Source organism: Eriocheir sinensis, chromosome 21 (genome assembly GCF_024679095.1).
Source record: "Eriocheir sinensis breed Jianghai 21 chromosome 21, ASM2467909v1, whole genome shotgun sequence".
NCBI classification, from domain to species: Eukaryota; Metazoa; Arthropoda; class Malacostraca; order Decapoda; family Varunidae; genus Eriocheir; species Eriocheir sinensis.
In genome coordinates, this window is record NC_066529.1 from 11217887 (window position 1) to 11227886 (window position 10000).

Consider the following 10000-nt stretch of genomic DNA (forward strand, 5'->3'; position numbering starts at 1 on the left):
GGAGGAGTGAGACGGAGGAGGAGGAGGAGTGGGGGCCGGCGTGCCTCAAATTCTCCTCCTCCAGGCCAGGAATAAGCCATCCCGTGGAGATAAATATACGACCAGTGACCATGGAGAGAACCCCGCCCTCCTCCTCCTCCTCCTCTTCTCCCACATCTCCATTCCCATGCAATTTAATTTTTCCTTTTCTCTTCTTCTTTTTTAGCTTCTTCGTCTTATCCCCTCCTCCTCCTCCTCCTCCTCCTCTTCTCCCACGTCTCCATTCCCATTCAATTTAACTTTTCCTTTTCTCCTCTTCCTTCTTAGCTTCGTCTTATGCCCTCCTCCTCCTCCTCCTCCCACTCTTTCTCCTCCTCATCCTTTACCGTTTCATCTTGACTTTTCATTTCTCTCTTCTTTTTCTCATTTTTTCTCTCTCCTTTTCGTTTCATGTCTACCTCCTCCTCCTCCCCCCTCTTCCTTCTCCTCATCCTTTACCCTTTCATCTTGACTTTTCATTCTATCTTTTTTTTCTTTCTTTCTCTCTCCTTTTCGTTTCATGTCTACTTGTAACGGTGTTACATCTAACTGGCTCGATGTCAGAAGCGGCGTACCTCAAGGATCAGTGCTTGGCCCCATGCTCTTCTTAATTTATGTTAATGATATCGATGATGGGCTCACTTGCAAAGTATCAAAATTTGCTGATGACACAAAAATTGCTAGTAAAGTAACTGCGACACTCGACGAAGAAGCTTTACAATCAGATCTAGATCGAATTGCACGTTGGGCCAATCAATGGCAAATTAAATTTAACGTTGACAAATGTAAAGTGTTGCACATCGGAAAAAATAACAATCGCGTTCGGTACGTAATGAATGGCCAACAACTTTCTGCAGTAAGTAAAGGATCTTGGAATCACTATATCAAGTGATTTAAAGCCCGGTCATCATTGTTCAGAGGTAGTTAAAACTGCAAACAAATTGGTTGGCTTCATCGGACGCCTTCGCCTTTGCTGTCCTTTCATCTTCCACCTTTGATTAGATAGTTAGTGTAGCTTGTCACAAACAGCCTCGTAAGGACCAGCAGGTCTGCTGTTGTTTGTTATTCCTCTGTGTTTCTTTGTGTTCCTCCTCCTCCTCTTCTCCCATCCAACTCCTCTTCCTGATCCTCCAACTAACTTCTTATAAAATAGACCATAAACCCTCTTCCTCCTCCTCCTCCTCCTCCTCTCGTACTAAAGCAGGATACTCTCGTCAAGTCAGATAGGAAGACTAATGAATTATTTACGTAATGAGGCAGGTAGTTTAGACGAGGCAGGTGACGGTGCCCCCCCCCCCCCTTCTCTCTCTCTCTCTCTCTCTCTCTCTCTCTCTCTCTCTCTCTCTCTCTCTCTCTCTCTCTCTCTCTCTCTCTCTCTCTCTCTCTGTACTATAACTTAGGATGGGTAGGGGAGTATAGGGGTATGGAGGGGAGGAGGGGGGGTAAGGAGAGGAGGGGAAGAGGGGAGCGACAGGGCAGGAGGAGGGAGAAAGTGGGGAAGAGAGAGGGGAGGGGGAAAGAGAGGGAAAGGAGGGAGGGAGAAAGAAAGTGATTTATAAGGAAAAGGAGGGGAAAGGAGGGGAGGAGGAGAAAGCAAGGAGGAGGAGAAAAAAAATAGGGAGACTAAAAGAAAGACGAGTAAAGTGTGATGAAAGAGAATAGAGAGAGAGAGAGAGAGAGAGAGAGAGAGAGAGAGAGAGAGAGAGAGAGAGAGAGAGAGAGAGAGAGAGAGAGAGAGATTGTGAAGGTCAGGACGAGGAATAAAATCTGGGCCCAAAGGAAGAAAGGGCGTGAATTATTTTTATATGACCAAGTTTTTGCCGGGTTAATCTCTCTCTCTCTCTCTCTCTCTCTCTCTCTCTCTCTCTCTCTCTCTCTCTCTCTCTCTCTCACCTGTTATGAAATACTTCCCCGTTTATTAAATTTGCTTCTTTCTTTTATTTAATTTTTCTTCCTTCCATCTATTTAGCAAACAGAAAGAAGAAGAAGAAGAAGAAGAGAGAGAGAGAGAGATTTAGCTGATGCCTTAATCCAACGGGAGGCAGGTGGAAGTCAGGCTCATACGCACCTGTGTGTCCAATTAAGAGGAAAGATACCTGTGTGTGCTACCTGCCCCCACTCTCTCTCTCTCTCTCTCTCTCTCTCTCTCTCTCTGAAAAAAGCAAAAATATCGTGCTGCCTCTTTTAGAATTCTCTCTCTCTCTCTCTCTCTCTCTCTCTCTCTCTCTCTCTCTCTCTCTCTCTCTCTCTCTCTCTCTCTCTCTCTCTCTCTCTTACCTAGAAGACTCTCTCCTTTGCACTTTGCACGTTTACATTTTCATTCATTCACTCTTTGCAACGCTGACATCATTGCTTCGTACCTAAGGACAATTTTTTTTTCATCTATATTTCCATTCATTCATTCATTCATTCTGAAATGCCGCTTTTCTTCTTTCTTTTTCTTTTTTTCTTTCTTTTCGTTTTTGTGTCCATTCGTTCCGTGGCACAGAAACCAAACTATTTCTTCTATTTTTGTATTCGTTCATTCATTCTTATATTCCACTTTTCATTCTTTCCCTTTCTTTTTGCGCTTCTGTCCATTTCATTTCTTCTAGTACTTATTAACAAAAAGCATAATTACTTTCATCATTTCTCCTGCAATTCATCATCTCTCATCTCTGATCAATCTTCCCTCCAAAATTCTGTACCGGTATTTCCTCTCCTTGTTTCCTTCTCTCTCTCTCTCTCTCTCTCTCTCTCTCTCTCTCTCTCTCTCTCTCTCTCTCTCTCTCTCTCTCTCTCTCTCTCTCTCTCTCTCTCTCTCTCTCTCTCTCTCTCTCTCTCTCTCTCTCTTCGTTTCCTTTTCAAAACCAATTTTTCTCTCCAAAATTATTCACTTCCTTCCCTTGTTATCCAGCTTCCGGATCTTGCTCGCGTCCCCGTCTTCCCCTTCCCGTTCTTCCCTCTCCCTTCTTCTGTCTTCCTCTTCCCTTTATTCTCTCTTCTATCTATATATCTATCTATCTCTTATCTTCTCATCCCTTCTCGGCATCATCTGACATGATCCAATATATCTCTACTTGTAAAATAATATCGACAACAACTACTACTACTACTAAACTATTACTACTACTATAACTACTACTACTACTACTACTACTACTACTACTACTACTACTACTACTACTACTACTACTACTACTATTACTACAATTACTACTACTACTAAACTATTACTACTACTATAACTACTACTACTACTACTACTACTACTACTACTACTACTACTACTACTAATAATAATAATAATAATAATAATAATAATAATAATAATAATAACAATAATAATACCACCAGTGTGAAGCAACGATTATCCAAGACACACACACACACACACACACACACACACACACACACACACACACACACACACACACGATCTTAAGGTCACGATGCCAAATTTAAACCAATAATAATTTCCCATGGTGTGTGTGTGTGTGTGTGTGTGTGTGTGTGTCATGTGCGCTTTTAAGTCTTCATGTTGCCCTAGTTAAGACGTACCTATGTAGCGGCGCACTCGTACACACACACACACACACACACACACACTAAATAGACAACCAATATAAACTGAGAATTATTTATAGATGCAGCATAATTAATCAAAAGGACCTCATTACCTGTTGAAAATCGATAGGTGTTTTGAATTGAATAAATGAAAGGAAACAAACTGAAAAAAACAAAAAAACAAAACAACATACTGTCAATAAAAGAAATAAAACATGTACTACAAACACTAAGTAGAATTAATGTGTGTAGTGTCACCTTGTCAACGAAGACCTTGTGCGAAATATTAAACTCTTATTGGAAATGTAAATCAAGGGCTAAATGTATTGGTGTAAATGTATTGTCTCTTTGCTTACTCAGTTTATTCGTGTTTTTGTGGGAGGCTTGTGAGTGGAATACGGGAAGAAGGGAGGCGGAAGAAAAGAGGAAAATGGAAAAAAAAATGAGGAAGAGGAAGAGGAAAAAAGATTAAGCAGAAAAAAGGGGAAAAAATGAGGAAGAGAAAAAAAAAGATTAAGCAGAAAAAGGAGGAAAAAAAAAGATTAAGCAGAAAAAGGAGGAAAAAATGAGGAAGAGGAAAAAAAAGATTAAGCAGAAAAAGGGGGAAAAAATGAGGGAGAAAAAAAAGATTAAGCAGAAAAAGGAGGAAAAAATGAGGAAGAGGAAAAAAAAGATTAAGCAGAAAAAGGGGGAAAACATGAGGAAGAGGAAGAGGAAAAAAAAGAGGAAAAGACTAAAGAGACGACTATGATGCGGTCGAACTCAAAAGACGATAATTTTTTTCTCCTCCTCCTCCTCCTCCTCCTCCTCCTTCTCCTCCTCCTCCTCTTCCTCTTCCTCCCCTCCCCCCCCAACTGCCGACTGGCTGGCTGGTTTGACTCTCTAATTGGATACAGGTGTAGATTGTGACCCCCTGAGGGACACACACACACACACACACACACACACACACACACACACACACACACACACACACAATTTTACTCTCAATCTGTCTGTCTGTTTTGGTGGGATTATCTTGTCTGTCTGTCTGTCTGTGTCTGTCTGTCTATCTGTTCCTCTCTCTCTCTCTCTCTCTCTCTCTCTCTCTCTCTCTCTCTCTCTCTCTCTCTCTCTCTCTCTCTCTCTCTCTCTCTCTCTCTCTCTCTCTCTCTCTCTCGCTGAGTGGGCGTGGGGTGCTGCTGCTGTTGCATTGTTGGCAGCGTAAGGGGGCGGGCGGGGCGCCAAGCGTGGGCTATGACGCAAGACTACACCCCGCTTACCTCTCCCCTTCCGCCCCTCCCCGCCCATCCACGCCCCTTCCCAGTTCCGCCCTCCCGCCCCGCCTCAACCCCCCCCCCCCACCCTCTGCACCACTATCGCCAAAGCCATCATTATCATCGTCAATATCTCCTTCGCTATCTTTCTTCCCTGTCCTCGTTTATGTCCGTTCATGCAAGCTTTATCTCTTTTTCTCTCTTCCTCTTTCGCGCGCGCACACACACACACACACACCTGCTCATCTGCTCATCTTCTAACCTCGGCTCCTCTTCCTCCACCTGCTCTTCCTGCCGCTGCCCACCAACCTAAGATACTGCCTGCTTACCCTCGACTGGCACTGATCCTCTTCCTCCTCCTCCTGCTGCCACTGCTACCTACATCTACCTACCCACCTACCTACCTACTTAACTAACTAACCCTTCTTGTTTTTGCCCCTGAGCTGACTCCCTTTCTGTAAAATCATAATAAACTACCAACCTTCTTGTGTACCTACCTTCCTACCTGCCTATTTACCTATTTATCTACCTATCTTCTTACCTACGCACTTACCTGCCTGCCTGCCTGCCCACCTGCTTCCGCTGCCATTCGTCTAAATACCCTTTCCTTTCTTCATAATATATATATTTTTTATATATAATTTCTTTTACTGCTTCTATTTACTACCCACCTACTAACTTACATAACTATCTACCACTTTTTTTTTTTGCGATCGATTTCTGTTTGGCATATCATTATCATCATCATTATCATCATCATTATCATCATCATTATACATTCGAGCGATTTTAGTTACGCCTCTCACGCCGCACATCACCATAATCAACATCATTATCATTATTCTTTCTATTTTCTCAATCGTCCTGACCATCATCATCATCATCATCATTATCACCAAACGTGTCAACTTTATCTACATTCACTTATGTTATCTCTTCCATTTCGATCCATTTTCCTTATCATTGAATATCTCTCTCTCTCTCTCTCTCTCTCTCTCTCTCTCTCTCTCTCTCTCTCTCTCTCTCTCTCTCGTCCTTGACTGTGATTTCCACGCAGCAATCTACATTTTTATTATTATTATTATTATTATTATTATTATTATTATTATTACCATCATCATTATTATCTTTACTATTATTAAAGCCAACGTTCATGAATATACGTCTGCTTTTGGTCGTTCGAACCTGAAGGAAGGAGACAAGAAGAAAAAGAAAAAAAGAAAAATAATTAGAGAAGAAAAATATGGTCTCCAATCGCTTCCTTGTGAACGCTTCCTGAACACACACACACACACACACAGCGAAGTGCGTGTGATGCTGTATGATTTGCGTGCATTCATGGGACGCAGTCAGTGGAGGAGGAGGGGAGGGGTGGGGTGGGGTGGGGAGGGGGAAGGGGAGGTGAGGAGGAGGAGGAGGCAATAATCTATAAATGGGAGTTGCGGGAACTATTTCCGTCAGCAATATTTCTCCTATTTTGAGGGAAGAACAGGAGAAGGAGGAGGAGGAAGGAGAGAGAGAGAGAGAGAGAGAGAGAGAGAGAGAGAGAGAGAGAGAGAGAGCAAAACAGTGAGGGGAGAGGACTAACAAAGTGCAAAGTGTGTGTGTGTGTGTGTGTGTGTGTGTGTGTGTGTGTTTGTAGAGCTTACTTACATCACGTTTCCCGCCTTCTCTTCATAGTGGCAGTTGTTGTGGTAGTAGTAGTAAGAGTAGCAGTAGTGGTTGTAGTAGTAGTAATAGTAGTAGTAGTAATGGCAGTAGTTGTTGTAGTGGTGGTAGTTGTGTTTGTAGGAGCTTCTCACTTCTTTTCAACACTGCAACACAAATAAGCACACATTACTTTGAGAAAAATGATGAGATAATAATAATAATAATAATAATAATAATAATAATAATAATAATAGTAAGAAGAGAAGAGGAAGAAGAAGAAGAAGAAGAAGAGGAAGCTGAAGAAGAACAATAATAATGATAACAATAACACAATGGTAAGAAAAATAAGAAAAACAAAAAAAATATATGAAAGACACCCCCCCCCCTCTCCCCCGAAAAAAAAATTATAACAATGAAGATGAAAAAACAAATGTATTAAACCAAGGTAATTATTTTCTGTAGCCATTTTAAGATATAACATTTTCCTTTACACACACACACACACACACACAGAGAGAGAGAGAGAGAGAGAGAGAGAGAGAGAGAGAGAGAGAGAGAGAGAGAGAGAGAGAGAGAGAGAGAGAGAGAGAGAGAGAGAGAGAGAGAGAGAGAGAGAGAGAGAGAGAGAGAATGCAAAAACACCTCTACACAAAGCCCCGCACATACTACGAGATCACCATCGGGCTCGTAACGAAGTACTCGGCTAACTCCCCGTGTCTTAAGAGGCTTTGCTATACCCTCCGGCTCTTAGTGTCGACGTTACGTAAGTCTTTATTTACCGGCGAAGGTCACGGCGGCACTAACGCTGCTATACAAAACCTTCGTCCGGGAGTGTCTGCGGACTGAAGCTTGAGGTGAAAGAGGAGCAGATCACCAGTTATTGCACGAGAAGGAAGAAATGAATGAGTAAGGCATATCAGTACGACACAATCACCACCACCAATAATTATGATGATGATGATGATGATGATGAGTAATGCCAATAATACTAATGATCATGATGAAATTTTAACTAATTCTGATACTTCTTCAATAACTTCTACTACTACTACTACTACTGCCACTACTACACCACCAACTACTACTACAACTACAACGACAACAACTACTACTAAACCTACTACTACCACAACTACAACTACTACTAAACTACTACTACTACTCTTACTAATACTACTTCTACTACTAATAATAATAATCATAATCAAAATCACTATCATCAAAGGTAGGTTCTCTGCTCTCCCCATGTGTTACCGCGCTCATTTATCTACACAAGTTCTTTTTAGTGTTTTAATGTACACCCCTCCCCCCCCCTTCGACCCCCGTCTCTCCCCTCCCCTCCCTTGTCTCTACCTTCCACCCCTTGCCTCCCCCGTCCCCCATCTGCACCGCTCTTCCGCCTCACACAGGTGGAGGGGTTCGAAGGTGGGTGGACAGGTGGAGGGAAAGGTAAAAATGGGTGAATGGAGAGGTGGTGGATGGGTGGGTGGGTAGAGAAGTGGAGAGGAGGTGCTTGGGAGTAAATTGTAGTGGATGAGTGGAGAGGTGGAGAAGCAGATGGGGGGGGGGGGATGAATAGATGGAGGGAAAGGTGGAGGGGTGGATGGAGGGAAAGGTAGAGGGGTGGATGGAGTGGAGAGGATGGAAGGGTGGAAATAAGGAAGAATAGGTATAGGTGGAAGTGGGTCGGTGAAGGGAAGGGTACAAAGGGATGGATGAAGAGGTGGTGGACGAGTGTGGAGGTAGATGGGACGAGAGGTGGAGTGAAGAGAAGAGGATGTAAGGGTAGAAATATGAAGTAGATAAGTAGAAGGGAAGGGGAGAGAAAGTAGATGGAGGGTGGATAGATAGTTCAGATTTTAGAAGATACGGAGGTGGATAGTGCTCAAGGGAAAGTGGATGAAGAGGGTAAGAAAAAAAAGTTGAAGAATCGTGAAGGGAAAAGGAAGAAGGGAAGTGAGAGAGAAAGCTGAAAAGAGGAAGATAAGAGAGATACAAAAGACTGAGAAAAAAAAGAAAGTCGCGGAATAGAAAAGGGAAAGGAAGAAAAGTAAATGGGAGAAAAGAGAATCAGGGAAGAGCAAAAGAAAAGGAAGAAGGGAAGTGAGAGAGAAAGCTGAAAAGAGGAAGATAAGAGAGATACAAAAGACTGAGAAAAAAAGTTCCGGAATAGTAAAGGGAAAGGAAGAAAAGTAAATGGGAGAAAAGAGAATCAGGGAAGAGCAAAAGAAAAGGAAAAAGGGAAGTAAATGAAGAAAAAAGTTGAAAAAGAAAGACAGGAGACAGTGGAGATTGAGGTAGTGGATGGAAAGTAGAGTCTATTTCTATTTCAGTCACCTGTCATAATTACCTTCTGCGTAACATACCTTTACCTTATTTACAGTTCTCCCTCCTATCCATCCCCCCCCTCATCCACACTCCCTCTCCTCCCTGCCCAGTGCCCAATCTGACCTTTCCTTTCTTCTCATCTTCATCCATTTCCTCTTACCTCTCTTTATCTTCTGAAGTATCTATCTACCCTCCGTCTCCCTTCCTCTCCCTTCGCTTCCTACTCTTCCTTCCTTACCGCCTCCTCACCCCTCACTCACTCGCCTCTCCCCAACCTCCTGCCCCCATTCCATCTCTCCATTACAAACATCCCCAGCCTCACATCATCTCCCTTCTTATTCCTCAACCTTGAGCATCTATTACTTTCCACAAAACAGGTAGCACTTTCTCCTTTTTCATCTCCCTTTGTCTCACCCTGATTGTCACTTCTCCCTATTCTTTTTCTACAACCTTAATCTTGTCTGTTAATCCTCCTTCTTCCTTTAAACTGGTTATTTCTCTTTTATCTCTCTTCTTCTATTCCTCCTGTTTTGTCACTCCTCTCCCTTCTTCTTCCACAACATTCACCTCATCTATTCCTCGTCATTCCTTCCTCAAGCAGGTACTACCTCCTCCTCCTCCTTTTCCTCCTTTCCTTCAACCCTCCTAATTCTCGTTTTCCTCTCTCCTTCCTTCACTCAAATCCTGTACTTTCTCCTTCCCTATCTCCATTCTTCTTCCACAACCTTTGACTCATCTATTTCCTCCCTCAAACCGGTACTTTATCCTCCTCCTCCTCCTCCTCCTCCTCAACCCCTTCTTCCCCATTTCCCCGTACCCACAACCCCAACAACCTCCTTCCTTGGCACTTTATCCCCCTCCCACCTCACGTTAACCCTAAGACGAGATACCCAGGAAGAGGAAGAAGAGGAAGAGGAAGAGGAGGAGGAACAGGTGTATCGGAGACATGCAGGTAACAAGGAGTATCTTTGGTGCTGTCGACAGTCTGATTATACGACCAATTTCCTCATCTCTCTCTCTCTCTCTCTCTCTCTCTCTCTCTCTCTCTCTCTCTCTCTCTCTCTCTCTCTCTCTCTCTCTCTCTCTCTCTCTCTCTCTCTCTCTCTCTCTCTCTCCGGACCCTATGTACTATAAGGATTGCACACAGATTAATTAGGTTTTAGTTTGTCTGGGAAGGGAGACGAGACGGGAGGAAGACGAAG

At 43.1% G+C, this 10000-nt stretch overlaps 1 protein-coding gene across 16 annotated transcripts in view; it reads right to left on the reverse strand.

Moving 5' to 3' along the window:
- The window catches only part of LOC127001677 (mucin-19-like), a 91836-nt gene that overhangs the window by 23569 nt on the left and 58267 nt on the right, over positions 1 to 10000 (reverse strand). For all 16 annotated transcript variants that reach the window (XR_007755396.1, XM_050866676.1, XM_050866674.1 and 13 more), the window contains one exon: positions 6474 to 6634. The gene's annotated coding sequence lies outside the window, so the exon portion shown is untranslated. The remainder of the gene's footprint in view (positions 1 to 6473; positions 6635 to 10000) is intronic.